At 51.4% G+C, this 26,540-nt stretch overlaps 18 non-coding genes across 18 annotated transcripts; 9 read left to right on the top strand and 9 right to left on the bottom strand.

Moving 5' to 3' along the window:
• The first annotated feature begins 715 nt into the window (after positions 1 to 715).
• trnar-acg (transfer RNA arginine (anticodon ACG)) lies at positions 716 to 788 on the top strand. Its single transcript has one exon. It is a non-coding gene; the product is annotated as a tRNA-Arg (tRNA).
• Positions 789 to 2,061: 1,273 nt separating this feature from the next.
• trnay-gua (transfer RNA tyrosine (anticodon GUA)) lies at positions 2,062 to 2,154 on the bottom strand. The gene is made up of 2 exons: positions 2,118 to 2,154; positions 2,062 to 2,097 (listed from the first exon to the last, which is right to left on the bottom strand). It is a non-coding gene; the product is annotated as a tRNA-Tyr (tRNA).
• A 1,412-nt stretch (positions 2,155 to 3,566) lies between these two features.
• trnar-acg (transfer RNA arginine (anticodon ACG)) lies at positions 3,567 to 3,639 on the top strand. Its single transcript has one exon. It is a non-coding gene; the product is annotated as a tRNA-Arg (tRNA).
• Positions 3,640 to 4,912: 1,273 nt separating this feature from the next.
• Positions 4,913 to 5,005, bottom strand: trnay-gua (transfer RNA tyrosine (anticodon GUA)). The gene is made up of 2 exons: positions 4,969 to 5,005; positions 4,913 to 4,948 (listed from the first exon to the last, which is right to left on the bottom strand). It is a non-coding gene; the product is annotated as a tRNA-Tyr (tRNA).
• Positions 5,006 to 6,417: 1,412 nt separating this feature from the next.
• Positions 6,418 to 6,490, top strand: trnar-acg (transfer RNA arginine (anticodon ACG)). The gene has a single exon. It is a non-coding gene; the product is annotated as a tRNA-Arg (tRNA).
• A 1,273-nt stretch (positions 6,491 to 7,763) lies between these two features.
• Positions 7,764 to 7,856, bottom strand: trnay-gua (transfer RNA tyrosine (anticodon GUA)). Its single transcript has 2 exons — positions 7,820 to 7,856; positions 7,764 to 7,799 (listed from the first exon to the last, which is right to left on the bottom strand). It is a non-coding gene; the product is annotated as a tRNA-Tyr (tRNA).
• Positions 7,857 to 9,268: 1,412 nt separating this feature from the next.
• trnar-acg (transfer RNA arginine (anticodon ACG)) lies at positions 9,269 to 9,341 on the top strand. The gene has a single exon. It is a non-coding gene; the product is annotated as a tRNA-Arg (tRNA).
• A 1,273-nt stretch (positions 9,342 to 10,614) lies between these two features.
• Positions 10,615 to 10,707, bottom strand: trnay-gua (transfer RNA tyrosine (anticodon GUA)). Its single transcript has 2 exons — positions 10,671 to 10,707; positions 10,615 to 10,650 (listed from the first exon to the last, which is right to left on the bottom strand). It is a non-coding gene; the product is annotated as a tRNA-Tyr (tRNA).
• Positions 10,708 to 12,119: 1,412 nt separating this feature from the next.
• Positions 12,120 to 12,192, top strand: trnar-acg (transfer RNA arginine (anticodon ACG)). The gene has a single exon. It is a non-coding gene; the product is annotated as a tRNA-Arg (tRNA).
• A 1,273-nt stretch (positions 12,193 to 13,465) lies between these two features.
• trnay-gua (transfer RNA tyrosine (anticodon GUA)) lies at positions 13,466 to 13,558 on the bottom strand. The gene is made up of 2 exons: positions 13,522 to 13,558; positions 13,466 to 13,501 (listed from the first exon to the last, which is right to left on the bottom strand). It is a non-coding gene; the product is annotated as a tRNA-Tyr (tRNA).
• Positions 13,559 to 14,970: 1,412 nt separating this feature from the next.
• Positions 14,971 to 15,043, top strand: trnar-acg (transfer RNA arginine (anticodon ACG)). The gene has a single exon. It is a non-coding gene; the product is annotated as a tRNA-Arg (tRNA).
• A 1,273-nt stretch (positions 15,044 to 16,316) lies between these two features.
• On the bottom strand, positions 16,317 to 16,409 carry trnay-gua (transfer RNA tyrosine (anticodon GUA)). The gene is made up of 2 exons: positions 16,373 to 16,409; positions 16,317 to 16,352 (listed from the first exon to the last, which is right to left on the bottom strand). It is a non-coding gene; the product is annotated as a tRNA-Tyr (tRNA).
• A 1,412-nt stretch (positions 16,410 to 17,821) lies between these two features.
• Positions 17,822 to 17,894, top strand: trnar-acg (transfer RNA arginine (anticodon ACG)). The gene has a single exon. It is a non-coding gene; the product is annotated as a tRNA-Arg (tRNA).
• Positions 17,895 to 19,167: 1,273 nt separating this feature from the next.
• trnay-gua (transfer RNA tyrosine (anticodon GUA)) lies at positions 19,168 to 19,260 on the bottom strand. The gene is made up of 2 exons: positions 19,224 to 19,260; positions 19,168 to 19,203 (listed from the first exon to the last, which is right to left on the bottom strand). It is a non-coding gene; the product is annotated as a tRNA-Tyr (tRNA).
• A 1,412-nt stretch (positions 19,261 to 20,672) lies between these two features.
• trnar-acg (transfer RNA arginine (anticodon ACG)) lies at positions 20,673 to 20,745 on the top strand. The gene has a single exon. It is a non-coding gene; the product is annotated as a tRNA-Arg (tRNA).
• Positions 20,746 to 22,018: 1,273 nt separating this feature from the next.
• On the bottom strand, positions 22,019 to 22,111 carry trnay-gua (transfer RNA tyrosine (anticodon GUA)). Its single transcript has 2 exons — positions 22,075 to 22,111; positions 22,019 to 22,054 (listed from the first exon to the last, which is right to left on the bottom strand). It is a non-coding gene; the product is annotated as a tRNA-Tyr (tRNA).
• Positions 22,112 to 24,869: 2,758 nt separating this feature from the next.
• trnay-gua (transfer RNA tyrosine (anticodon GUA)) lies at positions 24,870 to 24,962 on the bottom strand. Its single transcript has 2 exons — positions 24,926 to 24,962; positions 24,870 to 24,905 (listed from the first exon to the last, which is right to left on the bottom strand). It is a non-coding gene; the product is annotated as a tRNA-Tyr (tRNA).
• A 1,412-nt stretch (positions 24,963 to 26,374) lies between these two features.
• trnar-acg (transfer RNA arginine (anticodon ACG)) lies at positions 26,375 to 26,447 on the top strand. The gene has a single exon. It is a non-coding gene; the product is annotated as a tRNA-Arg (tRNA).
• Positions 26,448 to 26,540: the final 93 nt, after the last annotated feature.

The raw sequence follows: 26,540 nt of genomic DNA, 5'->3' as shown, positions 1-26,540 counted from the left end.
GCTGACGGAAGGCAAGCGAAGTGAGCGGAAACTAGCAACCGCCACCAGTGTGAAGGAGCAGCCGAGAAGCCTGTGTGACTGACAGGAGGCTTCTTTTTCTTCCAAGGAAGTACTGAGTGTTTGGAAGAGTTACTGCTCCACGGAGCTGCTTGTACGCACCACAGAATGTCGCACGTGAAATGCTGGCAAGTACAGTGAGGCACCTCTTGTAGTGTAATGAGAGAAACTGATCTGTATTGCACTTGATGTCATGTCAAATTTCAACTGTTATGTAATGTATGCTTGCAAATTTTATCAAAAAAGTCTCTTTTTGGAAAGAAAAAGCAACGGTCTGCTGGCGCACAGAAGCAGCTGCACATGTGAAACAGCTGTGTGCAGGGTGTTTTCAGAGAGCAAAGGAGACATTCTGCGCATTGGCGACAACATGTTCCTTCAAAGCAACCTGTCAAGTTAAGAGCACTGGCTTCGGCTAATTGCTGCTTACTCCAAAATGGCAGCTGCACCTTTGAGCTGGAATTGCGGCAGAAACCTAAGGATAACCTTGCTTTGCATGCTCGTGTACTTCACCACTGTTCAAGCTCAAGCATGGAAGGGAAGCAGTGAAGGTGATTCTCTTTGCTGATTGATCACCAAGCGACTCTGACCATTCCCACCCGTGGAGCTGCAAACACCGCAGCTGTGCAGACTGTGAGCTGCAAGTGCAAATGTACCTTTGGGGCCAGTGGCGCAATGGATAACGTGTCTGACTACGGATCAGAAGATTGTAGGTTCGACTCCTACCTGGCTCGTGCTGTTTTTGTACAAACTATGCATTGTGACTTTCTGCGCTTGCGAGCTGGCCGTGCTGCCTGATTCCTTGCAGGGCAAGTGCCTTCATAGCGGCGTAGGCATTTTTCACTCTCAAAATGCGAAGCTCCTCAATGCAATCCGCACTCAAAGTATGCAATGCTGCAAAGCCTTTTCTTTTCCCCTTCACTCAACTCAGCTTTCCAAGGTGGAAAAGTCAAGAAGCCTTGCTTGCCACAGCACAAGAAAGGATATGAAGCCTTTTCAGCACTTTGTGGCTGAGCAGGTGCAACCAATTGGGAGAAGAAGAGCCGGCGCCACTGTTGAGTGCCAAGAACTGGCCGAGCGGAGCGGAGCTAAGAAAGAAGTGGAGAATGCAGGCATCGATCCCGCTACCTCTCGCATGCAAAGCGAGCGCTCTACCACTTGAGCTAATTCCCCAGTGTTGTTGGGGTTGTTAGCCTAGCTTGTTTGGCAGGAGCTCCTCAGCACCACCCTCAACTTGGTCCGTGAGCAGCAGGGAAATCCTGCTTCGGCTTGGCCGGCTGCCTCAAGGCATTCAATGCTTTGCTCCAATCAGCATGTGCGAGCACCAGCAGGCGAGCAGCTGCAGGACCGCAAGCCACAATAACCATGGACGAAGCCAAAAAGAGCCGGAGCTTGCGCAAGGCAAGCCAGCTGAGCGGAAACGAGCAGCCACCCCGAGCGTCAGGGTGCAGCCTAGAACCCTGTCTGACTGACACAAGATTTCTTTTGTTTTCTAGTGAGTGCTGAGCATACTACTTCAAAGAACTCCCTGCTTGGGGCAGCTGACGCAAAAGGGTGCGTGAGGAAAGGCCACTCTGTAAGAGTCTGGCGCCATAGTATAGCGAGCGGCTGGAAACTGTGTAAAAGCCCTGGGGCTGTGGCAGCGGAGAATGTTGGTGATGAAATGTAAATGTACATTGTAAATATAAGCTAGTTCGGCAAGTGTAGTGAGGCAGCTGATGTAGTGTATTGAAAGTAAGGGATGTGCATTGCACTTTATCGGAGGTGAAATTTGAAGAGTTGTGTAATGTTGTGTCGGAAGTGTATTTTTGAGGTACAGGGCTGTGTGCTGAGCAGCAGGTGCAAGTGCAGAAGTGAAAGAACTGTGTGCGGGCTGTTATGAGAGAGGAAAAGGGGGTTGGTGCGCCTTGTTCGCAAGATCCGAGCGCGTTGTGTACTTGTGAAATTTAGAGTGCTGCCTCGAGCAAATTGTGGCATTGTGCAGACGTAGTGGAAAAAGGCCGTTGTTCCTTCGAGCCGGAATTGAACCAGCGACCTAAGGATGTCAGTGTTTTGATTTTCCTCTACAGTCCTCCGCTCTACCAGCTGAGCTATCGAAGGGGCAGGAGTTGTGGCACATGCAGCTGATTTAGTGCCATGCACTTTTGGCCACTCAGGGCCTTGTGCGCCTATTGATGGCGCAGCATTGTGGCACCGTGAGCCGCCAGCTGCTCCCCGCAGCTTGTGCGAGTAGTGTAATGGATAAGGCTTCCGTCTGTGGATCGCAAGCTGATAGCGTGCACTCCTTCCTGGCTGGCAGATTTATGCAAACTTTGCATTATGACTCGGGACACCAGGCAAGCTGACTTACTTGGGCGCGCCACCTTTGGCGTCGCTTTCTCAAGTCCCTTCTCAGCGCAGTAGGCACTCTCATTATCTGAAAGTCCTGACTTGGCAATGCCAAGTGACGCACACCACGATAAGCATCAACTGCTGCGAGAGGAACTTCAACGCGGTGAAAGCCGCACTTTGGTCTGTCCGAATTTTGCTGGTCTTCCGGTGCGAGGAGCTGTCGACGACCGAGCGTTGCCGATTGGCACATTCCAAGGTCCAGGACTATGTCCCGAGGGACGCACTGAAGCTTGGCAGGTGTCCCTCCTAGTTGACCTGCGGCCTGCAAGGAAATCCTGCTTCCGGTTGGCCGCCTGCGAGAACATATTCAATGCTTTGCTCCAGTCAGCATGTCTGAGCACCAGCAGGCGAGCAGCTGCAGGACCGCAAGCCAGAAAAATGATGAAAGAAGCCGAAAAGAGCTGGAGCTGACGGAAGGCAAGCGAAGTGAGCGGAAACTAGCAACCGCCACCAGTGTGAAGGAGCAGCCGAGAAGCCTGTGTGACTGACAGGAGGCTTCTTTTTCTTCCAAGGAAGTACTGAGTGTTTGGAAGAGTTACTGCTCCACGGAGCTGCTTGTACGCACCACAGAATGTCGCACGTGAAATGCTGGCAAGTACAGTGAGGCACCTCTTGTAGTGTAATGAGAGAAACTGATCTGTATTGCACTTGATGTCATGTCAAATTTCAACTGTTATGTAATGTATGCTTGCAAATTTTATCAAAAAAGTCTCTTTTTGGAAAGAAAAAGCAACGGTCTGCTGGCGCACAGAAGCAGCTGCACATGTGAAACAGCTGTGTGCAGGGTGTTTTCAGAGAGCAAAGGAGACATTCTGCGCATTGGCGACAACATGTTCCTTCAAAGCAACCTGTCAAGTTAAGAGCACTGGCTTCGGCTAATTGCTGCTTACTCCAAAATGGCAGCTGCACCTTTGAGCTGGAATTGCGGCAGAAACCTAAGGATAACCTTGCTTTGCATGCTCGTGTACTTCACCACTGTTCAAGCTCAAGCATGGAAGGGAAGCAGTGAAGGTGATTCTCTTTGCTGATTGATCACCAAGCGACTCTGACCATTCCCACCCGTGGAGCTGCAAACACCGCAGCTGTGCAGACTGTGAGCTGCAAGTGCAAATGTACCTTTGGGGCCAGTGGCGCAATGGATAACGTGTCTGACTACGGATCAGAAGATTGTAGGTTCGACTCCTACCTGGCTCGTGCTGTTTTTGTACAAACTATGCATTGTGACTTTCTGCGCTTGCGAGCTGGCCGTGCTGCCTGATTCCTTGCAGGGCAAGTGCCTTCATAGCGGCGTAGGCATTTTTCACTCTCAAAATGCGAAGCTCCTCAATGCAATCCGCACTCAAAGTATGCAATGCTGCAAAGCCTTTTCTTTTCCCCTTCACTCAACTCAGCTTTCCAAGGTGGAAAAGTCAAGAAGCCTTGCTTGCCACAGCACAAGAAAGGATATGAAGCCTTTTCAGCACTTTGTGGCTGAGCAGGTGCAACCAATTGGGAGAAGAAGAGCCGGCGCCACTGTTGAGTGCCAAGAACTGGCCGAGCGGAGCGGAGCTAAGAAAGAAGTGGAGAATGCAGGCATCGATCCCGCTACCTCTCGCATGCAAAGCGAGCGCTCTACCACTTGAGCTAATTCCCCAGTGTTGTTGGGGTTGTTAGCCTAGCTTGTTTGGCAGGAGCTCCTCAGCACCACCCTCAACTTGGTCCGTGAGCAGCAGGGAAATCCTGCTTCGGCTTGGCCGGCTGCCTCAAGGCATTCAATGCTTTGCTCCAATCAGCATGTGCGAGCACCAGCAGGCGAGCAGCTGCAGGACCGCAAGCCACAATAACCATGGACGAAGCCAAAAAGAGCCGGAGCTTGCGCAAGGCAAGCCAGCTGAGCGGAAACGAGCAGCCACCCCGAGCGTCAGGGTGCAGCCTAGAACCCTGTCTGACTGACACAAGATTTCTTTTGTTTTCTAGTGAGTGCTGAGCATACTACTTCAAAGAACTCCCTGCTTGGGGCAGCTGACGCAAAAGGGTGCGTGAGGAAAGGCCACTCTGTAAGAGTCTGGCGCCATAGTATAGCGAGCGGCTGGAAACTGTGTAAAAGCCCTGGGGCTGTGGCAGCGGAGAATGTTGGTGATGAAATGTAAATGTACATTGTAAATATAAGCTAGTTCGGCAAGTGTAGTGAGGCAGCTGATGTAGTGTATTGAAAGTAAGGGATGTGCATTGCACTTTATCGGAGGTGAAATTTGAAGAGTTGTGTAATGTTGTGTCGGAAGTGTATTTTTGAGGTACAGGGCTGTGTGCTGAGCAGCAGGTGCAAGTGCAGAAGTGAAAGAACTGTGTGCGGGCTGTTATGAGAGAGGAAAAGGGGGTTGGTGCGCCTTGTTCGCAAGATCCGAGCGCGTTGTGTACTTGTGAAATTTAGAGTGCTGCCTCGAGCAAATTGTGGCATTGTGCAGACGTAGTGGAAAAAGGCCGTTGTTCCTTCGAGCCGGAATTGAACCAGCGACCTAAGGATGTCAGTGTTTTGATTTTCCTCTACAGTCCTCCGCTCTACCAGCTGAGCTATCGAAGGGGCAGGAGTTGTGGCACATGCAGCTGATTTAGTGCCATGCACTTTTGGCCACTCAGGGCCTTGTGCGCCTATTGATGGCGCAGCATTGTGGCACCGTGAGCCGCCAGCTGCTCCCCGCAGCTTGTGCGAGTAGTGTAATGGATAAGGCTTCCGTCTGTGGATCGCAAGCTGATAGCGTGCACTCCTTCCTGGCTGGCAGATTTATGCAAACTTTGCATTATGACTCGGGACACCAGGCAAGCTGACTTACTTGGGCGCGCCACCTTTGGCGTCGCTTTCTCAAGTCCCTTCTCAGCGCAGTAGGCACTCTCATTATCTGAAAGTCCTGACTTGGCAATGCCAAGTGACGCACACCACGATAAGCATCAACTGCTGCGAGAGGAACTTCAACGCGGTGAAAGCCGCACTTTGGTCTGTCCGAATTTTGCTGGTCTTCCGGTGCGAGGAGCTGTCGACGACCGAGCGTTGCCGATTGGCACATTCCAAGGTCCAGGACTATGTCCCGAGGGACGCACTGAAGCTTGGCAGGTGTCCCTCCTAGTTGACCTGCGGCCTGCAAGGAAATCCTGCTTCCGGTTGGCCGCCTGCGAGAACATATTCAATGCTTTGCTCCAGTCAGCATGTCTGAGCACCAGCAGGCGAGCAGCTGCAGGACCGCAAGCCAGAAAAATGATGAAAGAAGCCGAAAAGAGCTGGAGCTGACGGAAGGCAAGCGAAGTGAGCGGAAACTAGCAACCGCCACCAGTGTGAAGGAGCAGCCGAGAAGCCTGTGTGACTGACAGGAGGCTTCTTTTTCTTCCAAGGAAGTACTGAGTGTTTGGAAGAGTTACTGCTCCACGGAGCTGCTTGTACGCACCACAGAATGTCGCACGTGAAATGCTGGCAAGTACAGTGAGGCACCTCTTGTAGTGTAATGAGAGAAACTGATCTGTATTGCACTTGATGTCATGTCAAATTTCAACTGTTATGTAATGTATGCTTGCAAATTTTATCAAAAAAGTCTCTTTTTGGAAAGAAAAAGCAACGGTCTGCTGGCGCACAGAAGCAGCTGCACATGTGAAACAGCTGTGTGCAGGGTGTTTTCAGAGAGCAAAGGAGACATTCTGCGCATTGGCGACAACATGTTCCTTCAAAGCAACCTGTCAAGTTAAGAGCACTGGCTTCGGCTAATTGCTGCTTACTCCAAAATGGCAGCTGCACCTTTGAGCTGGAATTGCGGCAGAAACCTAAGGATAACCTTGCTTTGCATGCTCGTGTACTTCACCACTGTTCAAGCTCAAGCATGGAAGGGAAGCAGTGAAGGTGATTCTCTTTGCTGATTGATCACCAAGCGACTCTGACCATTCCCACCCGTGGAGCTGCAAACACCGCAGCTGTGCAGACTGTGAGCTGCAAGTGCAAATGTACCTTTGGGGCCAGTGGCGCAATGGATAACGTGTCTGACTACGGATCAGAAGATTGTAGGTTCGACTCCTACCTGGCTCGTGCTGTTTTTGTACAAACTATGCATTGTGACTTTCTGCGCTTGCGAGCTGGCCGTGCTGCCTGATTCCTTGCAGGGCAAGTGCCTTCATAGCGGCGTAGGCATTTTTCACTCTCAAAATGCGAAGCTCCTCAATGCAATCCGCACTCAAAGTATGCAATGCTGCAAAGCCTTTTCTTTTCCCCTTCACTCAACTCAGCTTTCCAAGGTGGAAAAGTCAAGAAGCCTTGCTTGCCACAGCACAAGAAAGGATATGAAGCCTTTTCAGCACTTTGTGGCTGAGCAGGTGCAACCAATTGGGAGAAGAAGAGCCGGCGCCACTGTTGAGTGCCAAGAACTGGCCGAGCGGAGCGGAGCTAAGAAAGAAGTGGAGAATGCAGGCATCGATCCCGCTACCTCTCGCATGCAAAGCGAGCGCTCTACCACTTGAGCTAATTCCCCAGTGTTGTTGGGGTTGTTAGCCTAGCTTGTTTGGCAGGAGCTCCTCAGCACCACCCTCAACTTGGTCCGTGAGCAGCAGGGAAATCCTGCTTCGGCTTGGCCGGCTGCCTCAAGGCATTCAATGCTTTGCTCCAATCAGCATGTGCGAGCACCAGCAGGCGAGCAGCTGCAGGACCGCAAGCCACAATAACCATGGACGAAGCCAAAAAGAGCCGGAGCTTGCGCAAGGCAAGCCAGCTGAGCGGAAACGAGCAGCCACCCCGAGCGTCAGGGTGCAGCCTAGAACCCTGTCTGACTGACACAAGATTTCTTTTGTTTTCTAGTGAGTGCTGAGCATACTACTTCAAAGAACTCCCTGCTTGGGGCAGCTGACGCAAAAGGGTGCGTGAGGAAAGGCCACTCTGTAAGAGTCTGGCGCCATAGTATAGCGAGCGGCTGGAAACTGTGTAAAAGCCCTGGGGCTGTGGCAGCGGAGAATGTTGGTGATGAAATGTAAATGTACATTGTAAATATAAGCTAGTTCGGCAAGTGTAGTGAGGCAGCTGATGTAGTGTATTGAAAGTAAGGGATGTGCATTGCACTTTATCGGAGGTGAAATTTGAAGAGTTGTGTAATGTTGTGTCGGAAGTGTATTTTTGAGGTACAGGGCTGTGTGCTGAGCAGCAGGTGCAAGTGCAGAAGTGAAAGAACTGTGTGCGGGCTGTTATGAGAGAGGAAAAGGGGGTTGGTGCGCCTTGTTCGCAAGATCCGAGCGCGTTGTGTACTTGTGAAATTTAGAGTGCTGCCTCGAGCAAATTGTGGCATTGTGCAGACGTAGTGGAAAAAGGCCGTTGTTCCTTCGAGCCGGAATTGAACCAGCGACCTAAGGATGTCAGTGTTTTGATTTTCCTCTACAGTCCTCCGCTCTACCAGCTGAGCTATCGAAGGGGCAGGAGTTGTGGCACATGCAGCTGATTTAGTGCCATGCACTTTTGGCCACTCAGGGCCTTGTGCGCCTATTGATGGCGCAGCATTGTGGCACCGTGAGCCGCCAGCTGCTCCCCGCAGCTTGTGCGAGTAGTGTAATGGATAAGGCTTCCGTCTGTGGATCGCAAGCTGATAGCGTGCACTCCTTCCTGGCTGGCAGATTTATGCAAACTTTGCATTATGACTCGGGACACCAGGCAAGCTGACTTACTTGGGCGCGCCACCTTTGGCGTCGCTTTCTCAAGTCCCTTCTCAGCGCAGTAGGCACTCTCATTATCTGAAAGTCCTGACTTGGCAATGCCAAGTGACGCACACCACGATAAGCATCAACTGCTGCGAGAGGAACTTCAACGCGGTGAAAGCCGCACTTTGGTCTGTCCGAATTTTGCTGGTCTTCCGGTGCGAGGAGCTGTCGACGACCGAGCGTTGCCGATTGGCACATTCCAAGGTCCAGGACTATGTCCCGAGGGACGCACTGAAGCTTGGCAGGTGTCCCTCCTAGTTGACCTGCGGCCTGCAAGGAAATCCTGCTTCCGGTTGGCCGCCTGCGAGAACATATTCAATGCTTTGCTCCAGTCAGCATGTCTGAGCACCAGCAGGCGAGCAGCTGCAGGACCGCAAGCCAGAAAAATGATGAAAGAAGCCGAAAAGAGCTGGAGCTGACGGAAGGCAAGCGAAGTGAGCGGAAACTAGCAACCGCCACCAGTGTGAAGGAGCAGCCGAGAAGCCTGTGTGACTGACAGGAGGCTTCTTTTTCTTCCAAGGAAGTACTGAGTGTTTGGAAGAGTTACTGCTCCACGGAGCTGCTTGTACGCACCACAGAATGTCGCACGTGAAATGCTGGCAAGTACAGTGAGGCACCTCTTGTAGTGTAATGAGAGAAACTGATCTGTATTGCACTTGATGTCATGTCAAATTTCAACTGTTATGTAATGTATGCTTGCAAATTTTATCAAAAAAGTCTCTTTTTGGAAAGAAAAAGCAACGGTCTGCTGGCGCACAGAAGCAGCTGCACATGTGAAACAGCTGTGTGCAGGGTGTTTTCAGAGAGCAAAGGAGACATTCTGCGCATTGGCGACAACATGTTCCTTCAAAGCAACCTGTCAAGTTAAGAGCACTGGCTTCGGCTAATTGCTGCTTACTCCAAAATGGCAGCTGCACCTTTGAGCTGGAATTGCGGCAGAAACCTAAGGATAACCTTGCTTTGCATGCTCGTGTACTTCACCACTGTTCAAGCTCAAGCATGGAAGGGAAGCAGTGAAGGTGATTCTCTTTGCTGATTGATCACCAAGCGACTCTGACCATTCCCACCCGTGGAGCTGCAAACACCGCAGCTGTGCAGACTGTGAGCTGCAAGTGCAAATGTACCTTTGGGGCCAGTGGCGCAATGGATAACGTGTCTGACTACGGATCAGAAGATTGTAGGTTCGACTCCTACCTGGCTCGTGCTGTTTTTGTACAAACTATGCATTGTGACTTTCTGCGCTTGCGAGCTGGCCGTGCTGCCTGATTCCTTGCAGGGCAAGTGCCTTCATAGCGGCGTAGGCATTTTTCACTCTCAAAATGCGAAGCTCCTCAATGCAATCCGCACTCAAAGTATGCAATGCTGCAAAGCCTTTTCTTTTCCCCTTCACTCAACTCAGCTTTCCAAGGTGGAAAAGTCAAGAAGCCTTGCTTGCCACAGCACAAGAAAGGATATGAAGCCTTTTCAGCACTTTGTGGCTGAGCAGGTGCAACCAATTGGGAGAAGAAGAGCCGGCGCCACTGTTGAGTGCCAAGAACTGGCCGAGCGGAGCGGAGCTAAGAAAGAAGTGGAGAATGCAGGCATCGATCCCGCTACCTCTCGCATGCAAAGCGAGCGCTCTACCACTTGAGCTAATTCCCCAGTGTTGTTGGGGTTGTTAGCCTAGCTTGTTTGGCAGGAGCTCCTCAGCACCACCCTCAACTTGGTCCGTGAGCAGCAGGGAAATCCTGCTTCGGCTTGGCCGGCTGCCTCAAGGCATTCAATGCTTTGCTCCAATCAGCATGTGCGAGCACCAGCAGGCGAGCAGCTGCAGGACCGCAAGCCACAATAACCATGGACGAAGCCAAAAAGAGCCGGAGCTTGCGCAAGGCAAGCCAGCTGAGCGGAAACGAGCAGCCACCCCGAGCGTCAGGGTGCAGCCTAGAACCCTGTCTGACTGACACAAGATTTCTTTTGTTTTCTAGTGAGTGCTGAGCATACTACTTCAAAGAACTCCCTGCTTGGGGCAGCTGACGCAAAAGGGTGCGTGAGGAAAGGCCACTCTGTAAGAGTCTGGCGCCATAGTATAGCGAGCGGCTGGAAACTGTGTAAAAGCCCTGGGGCTGTGGCAGCGGAGAATGTTGGTGATGAAATGTAAATGTACATTGTAAATATAAGCTAGTTCGGCAAGTGTAGTGAGGCAGCTGATGTAGTGTATTGAAAGTAAGGGATGTGCATTGCACTTTATCGGAGGTGAAATTTGAAGAGTTGTGTAATGTTGTGTCGGAAGTGTATTTTTGAGGTACAGGGCTGTGTGCTGAGCAGCAGGTGCAAGTGCAGAAGTGAAAGAACTGTGTGCGGGCTGTTATGAGAGAGGAAAAGGGGGTTGGTGCGCCTTGTTCGCAAGATCCGAGCGCGTTGTGTACTTGTGAAATTTAGAGTGCTGCCTCGAGCAAATTGTGGCATTGTGCAGACGTAGTGGAAAAAGGCCGTTGTTCCTTCGAGCCGGAATTGAACCAGCGACCTAAGGATGTCAGTGTTTTGATTTTCCTCTACAGTCCTCCGCTCTACCAGCTGAGCTATCGAAGGGGCAGGAGTTGTGGCACATGCAGCTGATTTAGTGCCATGCACTTTTGGCCACTCAGGGCCTTGTGCGCCTATTGATGGCGCAGCATTGTGGCACCGTGAGCCGCCAGCTGCTCCCCGCAGCTTGTGCGAGTAGTGTAATGGATAAGGCTTCCGTCTGTGGATCGCAAGCTGATAGCGTGCACTCCTTCCTGGCTGGCAGATTTATGCAAACTTTGCATTATGACTCGGGACACCAGGCAAGCTGACTTACTTGGGCGCGCCACCTTTGGCGTCGCTTTCTCAAGTCCCTTCTCAGCGCAGTAGGCACTCTCATTATCTGAAAGTCCTGACTTGGCAATGCCAAGTGACGCACACCACGATAAGCATCAACTGCTGCGAGAGGAACTTCAACGCGGTGAAAGCCGCACTTTGGTCTGTCCGAATTTTGCTGGTCTTCCGGTGCGAGGAGCTGTCGACGACCGAGCGTTGCCGATTGGCACATTCCAAGGTCCAGGACTATGTCCCGAGGGACGCACTGAAGCTTGGCAGGTGTCCCTCCTAGTTGACCTGCGGCCTGCAAGGAAATCCTGCTTCCGGTTGGCCGCCTGCGAGAACATATTCAATGCTTTGCTCCAGTCAGCATGTCTGAGCACCAGCAGGCGAGCAGCTGCAGGACCGCAAGCCAGAAAAATGATGAAAGAAGCCGAAAAGAGCTGGAGCTGACGGAAGGCAAGCGAAGTGAGCGGAAACTAGCAACCGCCACCAGTGTGAAGGAGCAGCCGAGAAGCCTGTGTGACTGACAGGAGGCTTCTTTTTCTTCCAAGGAAGTACTGAGTGTTTGGAAGAGTTACTGCTCCACGGAGCTGCTTGTACGCACCACAGAATGTCGCACGTGAAATGCTGGCAAGTACAGTGAGGCACCTCTTGTAGTGTAATGAGAGAAACTGATCTGTATTGCACTTGATGTCATGTCAAATTTCAACTGTTATGTAATGTATGCTTGCAAATGTTATCAAAAAAGTCTCTTTTTGGAAAGAAAAAGCAACGGTCTGCTGGCGCACAGAAGCAGCTGCACATGTGAAACAGCTGTGTGCAGGGTGTTTTCAGAGAGCAAAGGAGACATTCTGCGCATTGGCGACAACATGTTCCTTCAAAGCAACCTGTCAAGTTAAGAGCACTGGCTTCGGCTAATTGCTGCTTACTCCAAAATGGCAGCTGCACCTTTGAGCTGGAATTGCGGCAGAAACCTAAGGATAACCTTGCTTTGCATGCTCGTGTACTTCACCACTGTTCAAGCTCAAGCATGGAAGGGAAGCAGTGAAGGTGATTCTCTTTGCTGATTGATCACCAAGCGACTCTGACCATTCCCACCCGTGGAGCTGCAAACACCGCAGCTGTGCAGACTGTGAGCTGCAAGTGCAACTGTACCTTTGGGGCCAGTGGTGCAATGGATAACGTGTCTGACTACGGATCAGAAGATTGTAGGTTCGACTCCTACCTGGCTCGTGCTGTTTTTGTACAAACTATGCATTGTGACTTTCTGCGCTTGCGAGCTGGCCGTGCTGCCTGATTCCTTGCAGGGCAAGTGCCTTCATAGCGGCGTAGGCATTTTTCACTCTCAAAATGCGAAGCTCCTCAATGCAATCCGCACTCAAAGTATGCAATGCTGCAAAGCCTTTTCTTTTCCCCTTCACTCAACTCAGCTTTCCAAGGTGGAAAAGTCAAGAAGCCTTGCTTGCCACAGCACAAGAAAGGATATGAAGCCTTTTCAGCACTTTGTGGCTGAGCAGGTGCAACCAATTGGGAGAAGAAGAGCCGGCGCCACTGTTGAGTGCCAAGAACTGGCCGAGCGGAGCGGAGCTAAGAAAGAAGTGGAGAATGCAGGCATCGATCCCGCTACCTCTCGCATGCAAAGCGAGCGCTCTACCACTTGAGCTAATTCCCCAGTGTTGTTGGGGTTGTTAGCCTAGCTTGTTTGGCAGGAGCTCCTCAGCACCACCCTCAACTTGGTCCGTGAGCAGCAGGGAAATCCTGCTTCGGCTTGGCCGGCTGCCTCAAGGCATTCAATGCTTTGCTCCAATCAGCATGTGCGAGCACCAGCAGGCGAGCAGCTGCAGGACCGCAAGCCACAATAACCATGGACGAAGCCAAAAAGAGCCGGAGCTTGCGCAAGGCAAGCCAGCTGAGCGGAAACGAGCAGCCACCCCGAGCGTCAGGGTGCAGCCTAGAACCCTGTCTGACTGACACAAGATTTCTTTTGTTTTCTAGTGAGTGCTGAGCATACTACTTCAAAGAACTCCCTGCTTGGGGCAGCTGACGCAAAAGGGTGCGTGAGGAAAGGCCACTCTGTAAGAGTCTGGCGCCATAGTATAGCGAGCGGCTGGAAACTGTGTAAAAGCCCTGGGGCTGTGGCAGCGGAGAATGTTGGTGATGAAATGTAAATGTACATTGTAAATATAAGCTAGTTCGGCAAGTGTAGTGAGGCAGCTGATGTAGTGTATTGAAAGTAAGGGATGTGCATTGCACTTTATCGGAGGTGAAATTTGAAGAGTTGTGTAATGTTGTGTCGGAAGTGTATTTTTGAGGTACAGGGCTGTGTGCTGAGCAGCAGGTGCAAGTGCAGAAGTGAAAGAACTGTGTGCGGGCTGTTATGAGAGAGGAAAAGGGGGTTGGTGCGCCTTGTTCGCAAGATCCGAGCGCGTTGTGTACTTGTGAAATTTAGAGTGCTGCCTCGAGCAAATTGTGGCATTGTGCAGACGTAGTGGAAAAAGGCCGTTGTTCCTTCGAGCCGGAATTGAACCAGCGACCTAAGGATGTCAGTGTTTTGATTTTCCTCTACAGTCCTCCGCTCTATCAGCTGAGCTATCGAAGGGGCAGGAGTTGTGGCACATGCAGCTGATTTAGTGCCATGCACTTTTGGCCACTCAGGGCCTTGTGCGCCTATTGATGGCGCAGCATTGTGGCACCGTGAGCCGCCAGCTGCTCCCCGCAGCTTGTGCGAGTAATGTAATGGATAAGGCTTCCGTCTGTGGATCGCAAGCTGATAGCGTGCACTCCTTCCTGGCTGGCAGATTTATGCAAACTTTGCATTATGACTCGGGACACCAGGCAAGCTGACTTACTTGGGCGCGCCACCTTTGGCGTCGCTTTCTCAAGTCCCTTCTCAGCGCAGTAGGCACTCTCATTATCTGAAAGTCCTGACTTGGCAATGCCAAGTGACGCACACCACGATAAGCATCAACTGCTGCGAGAGGAACTTCAACGCGGTGAAAGCCGCACTTTGGTCTGTCCGAATTTTGCTGGTCTTCCGGTGCGAGGAGCTGTCGACGACCGAGCGTTGCCGATTGGTACATTCCAAGGTCCAGGACTATGTCCCGAGGGACGCACTGAAGCTTGGCAGGTGTCCCTCCTAGTTGACCTGCGGCCTGCAAGGAAATCCTGCTTCCGGTTGGCCGCCTGCGAGAACATATTCAATGCTTTGCTCCAGTCAGCATGTCTGAGCACCAGCAGGCGAGCAGCTGCAGGACCGCAAGCCAGAAAAATGATGAAAGAAGCCGAAAAGAGCTGGAGCTGACGGAAGGCAAGCGAAGTGAGCGGAAACTAGCAACCGCCACCAGTGTGAAGGAGCAGCCGAGAAGCCCGTGTGACTGACAGGAGGCTTCTTTTTCTTCCAAGGAAGTACTGAGTGTTTGGAAGAGTTACTGCTCCACGGAGCTGCTTGTACGCACCACAGAATGTCGCACGTGAAATGCTGGCAAGTACAGTGAGGCACCTCTTGTAGTGTAATGAGAGAAACTGATCTGTATTGCACTTGATGTCATGTCAAATTTCAACTGTTATGTAATGTATGCTTGCAAATGTTATCAAAAAAGTCTCTTTTTGGAAAGAAAAAGCAACGGTCTGCTGGCGCACAGAAGCAGCTGCACATGTGAAACAGCTGTGTGCAGGGTGTTTTCAGAGAGCAAAGGAGACATTCTGCGCATTGGCGACAACATGTTCCTTCAAAGCAACCTGTCAAGTTAAGAGCACTGGCTTCGGCTAATTGCTGCTTACTCCAAAATGGCAGCTGCACCTTTGAGCTGGAATTGCGGCAGAAACCTAAGGATAACCTTGCTTTGCATGCTCGTGTACTTCACCACTGTTCAAGCTCAAGCATGGAAGGGAAGCAGTGAAGGTGATTCTCTTTGCTGATTGATCACCAAGCGACTCTGACCATTCCCACCCGTGGAGCTGCAAACACCGCAGCTGTGCAGACTGTGAGCTGCAAGTGCAACTGTACCTTTGGGGCCAGTGGTGCAATGGATAACGTGTCTGACTACGGATCAGAAGATTGTAGGTTCGACTCCTACCTGGCTCGTGCTGTTTTTGTACAAACTATGCATTGTGACTTTCTGCGCTTGCGAGCTGGCCGTGCTGCCTGATTCCTTGCAGGGCAAGTGCCTTCATAGCGGCGTAGGCATTTTTCACTCTCAAAATGCGAAGCTCCTCAATGCAATCCGCACTCAAAGTATGCAATGCTGCAAAGCCTTTTCTTTTCCCCTTCACTCAACTCAGCTTTCCAAGGTGGAAAAGTCAAGAAGCCTTGCTTGCCACAGCACAAGAAAGGATATGAAGCCTTTTCAGCACTTTGTGGCTGAGCAGGTGCAACCAATTGGGAGAAGAAGAGCCGGCGCCACTGTTGAGTGCCAAGAACTGGCCGAGCGGAGCGGAGCTAAGAAAGAAGTGGAGAATGCAGGCATCGATCCCGCTACCTCTCGCATGCAAAGCGAGCGCTCTACCACTTGAGCTAATTCCCCAGTGTTGTTGGGGTTGTTAGCCTAGCTTGTTTGGCAGGAGCTCCTCAGCACCACCCTCAACTTGGTCCGTGAGCAGCAGGGAAATCCTGCTTCGGCTTGGCCGGCTGCCTCAAGGCATTCAATGCTTTGCTCCAATCAGCATGTGCGAGCACCAGCAGGCGAGCAGCTGCAGGACCGCAAGCCACAATAACCATGGACGAAGCCAAAAAGAGCCGGAGCTTGCGCAAGGCAAGCCAGCTGAGCGGAAACGAGCAGCCACCCCGAGCGTCAGGGTGCAGCCTAGAACCCTGTCTGACTGACACAAGATTTCTTTTGTTTTCTAGTGAGTGCTGAGCATACTACTTCAAAGAACTCCCTGCTTGGGGCAGCTGACGCAAAAGGGTGCGTGAGGAAAGGCCACTCTGTAAGAGTCTGGCGCCATAGTATAGCGAGCGGCTGGAAACTGTGTAAAAGCCCTGGGGCTGTGGCAGCGGAGAATGTTGGTGATGAAATGTAAATGTACATTGTAAATATAAGCTAGTTCGGCAAGTGTAGTGAGGCAGCTGATGTAGTGTATTGAAAGTAAGGGATGTGCATTGCACTTTATCGGAGGTGAAATTTGAAGAGTTGTGTAATGTTGTGTCGGAAGTGTATTTTTGAGGTACAGGGCTGTGTGCTGAGCAGCAGGTGCAAGTGCAGAAGTGAAAGAACTGTGTGCGGGCTGTTATGAGAGAGGAAAAGGGGGTTGGTGCGCCTTGTTCGCAAGATCCGAGCGCGTTGTGTACTTGTGAAATTTAGAGTGCTGCCTCGAGCAAATTGTGGCATTGTGCAGACGTAGTGGAAAAAGGCCGTTGTTCCTTCGAGCCGGAATTGAACCAGCGACCTAAGGATGTCAGTGTTTTGATTTTCCTCTACAGTCCTCCGCTCTATCAGCTGAGCTATCGAAGGGGCAGGAGTTGTGGCACATGCAGCTGATTTAGTGCCATGCACTTTTGGCCACTCAGGGCCTTGTGCGCCTATTGATGGCGCAGCATTGTGGCACCGTGAGCCGCCAGCTGCTCCCCGCAGCTTGTGCGAGTAATGTAATGGATAAGGCTTCCGTCTGTGGATCGCAAGCTGATAGCGTGCACTCCTTCCTGGCTGGCAGATTTATGCAAACTTTGCATTATGACTCGGGACACCAGGCAAGCTGACTTACTTGGGCGCGCCACCTTTGGCGTCGCTTTCTCAAGTCCCTTCTCAGCGCAGTAGGCACTCTCATTATCTGAAAGTCCTGACTTGGCAATGCCAAGTGACGCACACCACGATAAGCATCAACTGCTGCGAGAGGAACTTCAACGCGGTGAAAGCCGCACTTTGGTCTGTCCGAATTTTGCTGGTCTTCCGGTGCGAGGAGCTGTCGACGACCGAGCGTTGCCGATTGGTACATTCCAAGGTCCAGGACTATGTCCCGAGGGACGCACTGAAGCTTGGCAGGTGTCCCTCCTAGTTGACCTGCGGCCTGCAAGGAAATCCTGCTTCCGGTTGGCCGCCTGCGAGAACATATTCAATGCTTTGCTCCAGTCAGCATGTCTGAGCACCAGCAGGCGAGCAGCTGCAGGACCGCAAGCCAGAAAAATGATGAAAGAAGCCGAAAAGAGCTGGAGCTGACGGAAGGCAAGCGAAGTGAGCGGAAACTAGCAACCGCCACCAGTGTGAAGGAGCAGCCGAGAAGCCCGTGTGACTGACAGGAGGCTTCTTTTTCTTCCAAGGAAGTACTGAGTGTTTGGAAGAGTTACTGCTCCACGGAGCTGCTTGTACGCACCACAGAATGTCGCACGTGAAATGCTGGCAAGTACAGTGAGGCACCTCTTGTAGTGTAATGAGAGAAACTGATCTGTATTGCACTTGATGTCATGTCAAATTTCAACTGTTATGTAATGTATGCTTGCAAATGTTATCAAAAAAGTCTCTTTTTGGAAAGAAAAAGCAACGGTCTGCTGGCGCACAGAAGCAGCTGCACATGTGAAACAGCTGTGTGCAGGGTGTTTTCAGAGAGCAAAGGAGACATTCTGCGCATTGGCGACAACATGTTCCTTCAAAGCAACCTGTCAAGTTAAGAGCACTGGCTTCGGCTAATTGCTGCTTACTCCAAAATGGCAGCTGCACCTTTGAGCTGGAATTGCGGCAGAAACCTAAGGATAACCTTGCTTTGCATGCTCGTGTACTTCACCACTGTTCAAGCTCAAGCATGGAAGGGAAGCAGTGAAGGTGATTCTCTTTGCTGATTGATCACCAAGCGACTCTGACCATTCCCACCCGTGGAGCTGCAAACACTGCAGCTGTGCAGACTGTGAGCTGCAAGTGCAAATGTACCTTTGGGGCCAGTGGCGCAATGGATAACGTGTCTGACTACGGATCAGAAGATTGTAGGTTCGACTCCTACCTGGCTCGTGCTGTTTTTGTACAAACTATGCATTGTGACTTTCTGCGCTTGCGAGCTGGCCGTGCTGCCTGATTCCTTGCAGGGCAAGTGCCTTCATAGCGGCGTAGGCATTTTTCACTCTCAAAATGCGAAGCTCCTCAATGCAATCCGCACTCAAAGTATGCAATGCTGCAAAGCCTTTTCTTTTCCCCTTCACTCAACTCAGCTTTCCAAGGTGGAAAAGTCAAGAAGCCTTGCTTGCCACAGCACAAGAAAGGATATGAAGCCTTTTCAGCACTTTGTGGCTGAGCAGGTGCAACCAATTGGGAGAAGAAGAGCCGGCGCCACTGTTGAGTGCCAAGAACTGGCCGAGCGGAGCGGAGCTAAGAAAGAAGTGGAGAATGCAGGCATCGATCCCGCTACCTCTCGCATGCAAAGCGAGCGCTCTACCACTTGAGCTAATTCCCCAGTGTTGTTGGGGTTGTTAGCCTAGCTTGTTTGGCAGGAGCTCCTCAGCACCACCCTCAACTTGGTCCGTGAGCAGCAGGGAAATCCTGCTTCGGCTTGGCCGGCTGCCTCAAGGCATTCAATGCTTTGCTCCAATCAGCATGTGCGAGCACCAGCAGGCGAGCAGCTGCAGGACCGCAAGCCACAATAACCATGGACGAAGCCAAAAAGAGCCGGAGCTTGCGCAAGGCAAGCCAGCTGAGCGGAAACGAGCAGCCACCCCGAGCGTCAGGGTGCAGCCTAGAACCCTGTCTGACTGACACAAGATTTCTTTTGTTTTCTAGTGAGTGCTGAGCATACTACTTCAAAGAACTCCCTGCTTGGGGCAGCTGACGCAAAAGGGTGCGTGAGGAAAGGCCACTCTGTAAGAGTCTGGCGCCATAGTATAGCGAGCGGCTGGAAACTGTGTAAAAGCCCTGGGGCTGTGGCAGCGGAGAATGTTGGTGATGAAATGTAAATGTACATTGTAAATATAAGCTAGTTCGGCAAGTGTAGTGAGGCAGCTGATGTAGTGTATTGAAAGTAAGGGATGTGCATTGCACTTTATCGGAGGTGAAATTTGAAGAGTTGTGTAATGTTGTGTCGGAAGTGTATTTTTGAGGTACAGGGCTGTGTGCTGAGCAGCAGGTGCAAGTGCAGAAGTGAAAGAACTGTGTGCGGGCTGTTATGAGAGAGGAAAAGGGGGTTGGTGCGCCTTGTTCGCAAGATCCGAGCGCGTTGTGTACTTGTGAAATTTAGAGTGCTGCCTCGAGCAAATTGTGGCATTGTGCAGACGTAGTGGAAAAAGGCCGTTGTTCCTTCGAGCCGGAATTGAACCAGCGACCTAAGGATGTCAGTGTTTTGATTTTCCTCTACAGTCCTCCGCTCTACCAGCTGAGCTATCGAAGGGGCAGAAGTTGTGGCACATGCAGCTGATTTAGTGCCATGCACTTTTGGCCACTCAGGGCCTTGTGCGCCTATTGATGGCGCAGCATTGTGGCACCGTGAGCCGCCAGCTGCTCCCCGCAGCTTGTGCGAGTAGTGTAATGGATAAGGCTTCCGTCTGTGGATCGCAAGCTGATAGCGTGCACTCCTTCCTGGCTGGCAGATTTATGCAAACTTTGCATTATGACTCGGGACACCAGGCAAGCTGACTTACTTGGGCGCGCCACCTTTGGCGTCGCTTTCTCAAGTCCCTTCTCAGCGCAGTAGGCACTCTCATTATCTGAAAGTCCTGACTTGGCAATGCCAAGTGACGCACACCACGATAAGCATCAACTGCTGCGAGAGGAACTTCAACGCGGTGAAAGCCGCACTTTGGTCTGTCCGAATTTTGCTGGTCTTCCGGTGCGAGGAGCTGTCGACGACCGAGCGTTGCCGATTGGCACATTCCAAGGTCCAGGACTATGTCCCGAGGGACGCACTGAAGCTTGGCAGGTGTCCCTCCTAGTTGACCTGCGGCCTGCAAGGAAATCCTGCTTCCGGTTGGCCGCCTGCGAGAACATATTCAATGCTTTGCTCCAGTCAGCATGTCTGAGCACCAGCAGGCGAGCAGCTGCAGGACCGCAAGCCAGAAAAATGATGAAAGAAGCCGAAAAGAGCTGGAGCTGACGGAAGGCAAGCGAAGTGAGCGGAAACTAGCAACCGCCACCAGTGTGAAGGAGCAGCCGAGAAGCCTGTGTGACTGACAGGAGGCTTCTTTTTCTTCCAAGGAAGTACTGAGTGTTTGGAAGAGTTACTGCTCCACGGAGCTGCTTGTACGCACCACAGAATGTCGCACGTGAAATGCTGGCAAGTACAGTGAGGCACCTCTTGTAGTGTAATGAGAGAAACTGATCTGTATTGCACTTGATGTCATGTCAAATTTCAACTGTTATGTAATGTATGCTTGCAAATGTTATCAAAAAAGTCTCTTTTTGGAAAGAAAAAGCAACGGTCTGCTGGCGCACAGAAGCAGCTGCACATGTGAAACAGCTGTGTGCAGGGTGTTTTCAGAGAGCAAAGGAGACATTCTGCGCATTGGCGACAACATGTTCCTTCAAAGCAACCTGTCAAGTTAAGAGCACTGGCTTCGGCTAATTGCTGCTTACTCCAAAATGGCAGCTGCACCTTTGAGCTGGAATTGCGGCAGAAACCTAAGGATAACCTTGCTTTGCATGCTCGTGTACTTCACCACTGTTCAAGCTCAAGCATGGAAGGGAAGCAGTGAAGGTGATTCTCTTTGCTGATTGATCACCAAGCGACTCTGACCATTCCCACCCGTGGAGCTGCAAACACCGCAGCTGTGCAGACTGTGAGCTGCAAGTGCAACTGTACCTTTGGGGCCAGTGGTGCAATGGATAACGTGTCTGACTACGGATCAGAAGATTGTAGGTTCGACTCCTACCTGGCTCGTGCTGTTTTTGTACAAACTATGCATTGTGACTTTCTGCGCTTGCGAGCTGGCCGTGCTGCCTGATTCCTTGCAGGGCAAGTGCCTTCATAGCGGCGTAGGCATTTTTCACTCTCAAAATGCGAAGCTCCTCAATGCAATCCGCACTCAAAGTATGCAATGCTGCAAAGCCTTTTCTTTTCCCCTTCACTCAACTCAGCTTTCCAAGGTGGAAAAGTCAAGAAGCCTTGCTTGCCACAGCACAAGAAAGGATATGAAGCCTTTTCAGCACTTTGTGGCTGAGCAGGTGCAACCAATTGGGAGAAGAAGAGCCGGCGCCACTGTTGAGTGCCAAGAACTGGCCGAGCGGAGCGGAGCTAAGAAAGAAGTGGAGAATGCAGGCATCGATCCCGCTACCTCTCGCATGCAAAGCGAGCGCTCTACCACTTGAGCTAATTCCCCAGTGTTGTTGGGGTTGTTAGCCTAGCTTGTTTGGCAGGAGCTCCTCAGCACCACCCTCAACTTGGTCCGTGAGCAGCAGGGAAATCCTGCTTCGGCTTGGCCGGCTGCCTCAAGGCATTCAATGCTTTGCTCCAATCAGCATGTGCGAGCACCAGCAGGCGAGCAGCTGCAGGACCGCAAGCCACAATAACCATGGACGAAGCCAAAAAGAGCCGGAGCTTGCGCAAGGCAAGCCAGCTGAGCGGAAACGAGCAGCCACCCCGAGCGTCAGGGTGCAGCCTAGAACCCTGTCTGACTGACACAAGATTTCTTTTGTTTTCTAGTGAGTGCTGAGCATACTACTTCAAAGAACTCCCTGCTTGGGGCAGCTGACGCAAAAGGGTGCGTGAGGAAAGGCCACTCTGTAAGAGTCTGGCGCCATAGTATAGCGAGCGGCTGGAAACTGTGTAAAAGCCCTGGGGCTGTGGCAGCGGAGAATGTTGGTGATGAAATGTAAATGTACATTGTAAATATAAGCTAGTTCGGCAAGTGTAGTGAGGCAGCTGATGTAGTGTATTGAAAGTAAGGGATGTGCATTGCACTTTATCGGAGGTGAAATTTGAAGAGTTGTGTAATGTTGTGTCGGAAGTGTATTTTTGAGGTACAGGGCTGTGTGCTGAGCAGCAGGTGCAAGTGCAGAAGTGAAAGAACTGTGTGCGGGCTGTTATGAGAGAGGAAAAGGGGGTTGGTGCGCCTTGTTCGCAAGATCCGAGCGCGTTGTGTACTTGTGAAATTTAGAGTGCTGCCTCGAGCAAATTGTGGCATTGTGCAGACGTAGTGGAAAAAGGCCGTTGTTCCTTCGAGCCGGAATTGAACCAGCGACCTAAGGATGTCAGTGTTTTGATTTTCCTCTACAGTCCTCCGCTCTATCAGCTGAGCTATCGAAGGGGCAGGAGTTGTGGCACATGCAGCTGATTTAGTGCCATGCACTTTTGGCCACTCAGGGCCTTGTGCGCCTATTGATGGCGCAGCATTGTGGCACCGTGAGCCGCCAGCTGCTCCCCGCAGCTTGTGCGAGTAATGTAATGGATAAGGCTTCCGTCTGTGGATCGCAAGCTGATAGCGTGCACTCCTTCCTGGCTGGCAGATTTATGCAAACTTTGCATTATGACTCGGGACACCAGGCAAGCTGACTTACTTGGGCGCGCCACCTTTGGCGTCGCTTTCTCAAGTCCCTTCTCAGCGCAGTAGGCACTCTCATTATCTGAAAGTCCTGACTTGGCAATGCCAAGTGACGCACACCACGATAAGCATCAACTGCTGCGAGAGGAACTTCAACGCGGTGAAAGCCGCACTTTGGTCTGTCCGAATTTTGCTGGTCTTCCGGTGCGAGGAGCTGTCGACGACCGAGCGTTGCCGATTGGTACATTCCAAGGTCCAGGACTATGTCCCGAGGGACGCACTGAAGCTTGGCAGGTGTCCCTCCTAGTTGACCTGCGGCCTGCAAGGAAATCCTGCTTCCGGTTGGCCGCCTGCGAGAACATATTCAATGCTTTGCTCCAGTCAGCATGTCTGAGCACCAGCAGGCGAGCAGCTGCAGGACCGCAAGCCAGAAAAATGATGAAAGAAGCCGAAAAGAGCTGGAGCTGACGGAAGGCAAGCGAAGTGAGCGGAAACTAGCAACCGCCACCAGTGTGAAGGAGCAGCCGAGAAGCCCGTGTGACTGACAGGAGGCTTCTTTTTCTTCCAAGGAAGTACTGAGTGTTTGGAAGAGTTACTGCTCCACGGAGCTGCTTGTACGCACCACAGAATGTCGCACGTGAAATGCTGGCAAGTACAGTGAGGCACCTCTTGTAGTGTAATGAGAGAAACTGATCTGTATTGCACTTGATGTCATGTCAAATTTCAACTGTTATGTAATGTATGCTTGCAAATGTTATCAAAAAAGTCTCTTTTTGGAAAGAAAAAGCAACGGTCTGCTGGCGCACAGAAGCAGCTGCACATGTGAAACAGCTGTGTGCAGGGTGTTTTCAGAGAGCAAAGGAGACATTCTGCGCATTGGCGACAACATGTTCCTTCAAAGCAACCTGTCAAGTTAAGAGCACTGGCTTCGGCTAATTGCTGCTTACTCCAAAATGGCAGCTGCACCTTTGAGCTGGAATTGCGGCAGAAACCTAAGGATAACCTTGCTTTGCATGCTCGTGTACTTCACCACTGTTCAAGCTCAAGCATGGAAGGGAAGCAGTGAAGGTGATTCTCTTTGCTGATTGATCACCAAGCGACTCTGACCATTCCCACCCGTGGAGCTGCAAACACCGCAGCTGTGCAGACTGTGAGCTGCAAGTGTAAATGTGCCTTTGGGGCCAGTTGTGCAATGGATAACGTGTCTGACTACGGATCAGAAGATTGTAGGTTCGACTCCTACCTGGCTCGTGCTGTTTTTGTACAAACTATGCATTGTGACTTTCTGCGCTTGCGAGCTGGCCGTGCTGCCTGATTCCTTGCAGGGCAAGTGCCTTCATAGCGGCGTAGGCATTTTTCACTCTCAAAATGCGAAGCTCCTCAATGCAATCCGCACTCAAAGTATGCAATGCTGCAAAGCCTTTTCTTTTCCCCTTCACTCAACTCAGCTTTCCAAGGTGGAAAAGTCAAGAAGCCTTGCTTGCCACAGCACAAGAAAGGATATGAAGCCTTTTCAGCACTTTGTGGCTGAGCAGGTGCAACCAATTGGGAGAAGAAGAGCCGGCGCCACTGTTGAGTGCCAAGAACTGGCCGAGCGGAGCGGAGCTAAGAAAGAAGTGGAGAATGCAGGCATCGATCCCGCTACCTCTCGCATGCAAAGCGAGCGCTCTACCACTTGAGCTAATTCCCCAGTGTTGTTGGGGTTATTAGCCTAGCTTGTTTGGCAGGAGCTCCTCAGCACCACCCTCAACTTGGTCCGTGAGCAGCAGGGAAATCCTGCTTCGGCTTGGCCGGCTGCCTCAAGGCATTCAATGCTTTGCTCCAATCAGCATGTGCGAGCACCAGCAGGCGAGCAGCTGCAGGACCGCAAGCCACAATAACCATGGACGAAGCCAAAAAGAGCCGGAGCTTGCGCAAGGCAAGCCAGCTGAGCGGAAACGAGCAGCCACCCCGAGCGTCAGGGTGCAGCCTAGAACCCTGTCTGACTGACACAAGATTTCTTTTGTTTTCTAGTGAGTGCTGAGCATACTACTTCAAAGAACTCCCTGCTTGGGGCAGCTGACGCAAAAGGGTGCGTGGGGAAAGGCCACTCTGTAAGAGTCTGGCGCCATAGTATAGCGAGCGGCTGGAAACTGTGTAAAAGCCCTGGGGCTGTGGCAGCGGAGAATGTTGGTGATGAAATGTAAATGTACATTGTAAATATAAGCTAGTTCGGCAAGTGTAGTGAGGCAGCTGATGTAGTGTATTGAAAGTAAGGGATGTGCATTGCACTTTATCGGAGGTGAAATTTGAAGAGTTGTGTAATGTTGTGTCGGAAGTGTATTTTTGAGGTACAGGGCTGTGTGCTGAGCAGCAGGTGCAAGTGCAGAAGTGAAAGAACTGTGTGCGGGCTGTTATGAGAGAGGAAAAGGGGGTTGGTGCGCCTTGTTCGCAAGATCCGAGCGCGTTGTGTACTTGTGAAATTTAGAGTGCTGCCTCGAGTAAATTGTGGCATTGTGCAGACGTAGTGGAAAAAGGCCGTTGTTCCTTCGAGCCGGAATTGAACCAGCGACCTAAGGATGTCAGTGTTTTGATTTTCCTCTACAGTCCTCCGCTCTACCAGCTGAGCTATCGAAGGGGCAGGAGTTGTGGCACATGCAGCTGATTTAGTGCCATGCACTTTTGGCCACTCAGGGCCTTGTGCGCCTATTGATGGCGCAGCACTGTGGCACCGTGAGCCGCCAGCTGCTCCCCGCAGCTTGTGCGAGTAGTGTAATGGATAAGGCTTCCGTCTGTGGATCGCAAGCTGATAGCGTGCACTCCTTCCTGGCTGGCAGATTTATGCAAACTTTGCATTATGACTCGGGACACCAGGCAAGCTGACTTACTTGGGCGCGCCACCTTTGGCGTCGCTTTCTCAAGTCCCTTCTCAGCGCAGTAGGCACTCTCATTATCTGAAAGTCCTGACTTGGCAATGCCAAGTGACGCACACCACGATAAGCATCAACTGCTGCGAGAGGAACTTCAACGCGGTGAAAGCCGCACTTTGGTCTGTCCGAATTTTGCTGGTCTTCCGGTGCGAGGAGCTGTCGACGACCGAGCGTTGCCGATTGGCACATTCCAAGGTCCAGGACTATGTCCCGAGGGACGCACTGAAGCTTGGCAGGTGTCCCTCCTAGTTGACCTGCGGCCTGCAAGGAAATCCTGCTTCCGGTTGGCCGCCTGCGAGAACATATTCAATGCTTTGCTCCAGTCAGCATGTCTGAGCACCAGCAGGCGAGCAGCTGCAGGACCGCAAGCCAGAAAAATGATGAAAGAAGCCGAAAAGAGCTGGAGCTGACGGAAGGCAAGCGAAGTGAGCGGAAACTAGCAACCGCCACCAGTGTGAAGGAGCAGCCGAGAAGCCTGTGTGACTGACAGGAGGCTTCTTTTTCTTCCAAGGAAGTACTGAGTGTTTGGAAGAGTTACTGCTCCACGGAGCTGCTTGTACGCACCACAGAATGTCGCACGTGAAATGCTGGCAAGTACAGTGAGGCACCTCTTGTAGTGTAATGAGAGAAACTGATCTGTATTGCACTTGATGTCATGTCAAATTTCAACTGTTATGTAATGTATGCTTGCAAATGTTATCAAAAAAGTCTCTTTTTGGAAAGAAAAAGCAACGGTCTGCTGGCGCACAGAAGCAGCTGCACATGTGAAACAGCTGTGTGCAGGGTGTTTTCAGAGAGCAAAGGAGACATTCTGCGCATTGGCGACAACATGTTCCTTCAAAGCAACCTGTCAAGTTAAGAGCACTGGCTTCGGCTAATTGCTGCTTACTCCAAAATGGCAGCTGCACCTTTGAGCTGGAATTGCGGCAGAAACCTAAGGATAACCTTGCTTTGCATGCTCGTGTACTTCACCACTGTTCAAGCTCAAGCATGGAAGGGAAGCAGTGAAGGTGATTCTCTTTGCTGATTGATCACCAAGTGACTCTGACCATTCCCACCCGTGGAGCTGCAAACACCGCAGCTGTGCAGACTGTGAGCTGCAAGTGCAAATGTGCCTTTGGGGCCAGTGGCGCAATGGATAACGTGTCTGACTACGGATCAGAAGATTGTAGGTTCGACTCCTACCTGGCTCGTGCTGTTTTTGTACAAACTATGCATTGTGACTTTGTAGCCCCCCACTTTACTTTCATTTTTAGTCATTTTTAGTTATTTTTTCTTCCTTTTTT

Source organism: Heterodontus francisci, unplaced genomic scaffold (genome assembly GCF_036365525.1).
Source record: "Heterodontus francisci isolate sHetFra1 unplaced genomic scaffold, sHetFra1.hap1 HAP1_SCAFFOLD_1492, whole genome shotgun sequence".
Taxonomy (NCBI): domain Eukaryota; kingdom Metazoa; phylum Chordata; class Chondrichthyes; order Heterodontiformes; family Heterodontidae; genus Heterodontus; species Heterodontus francisci.
This window is presented reverse-complemented; position numbering and strand designations above follow the sequence as displayed.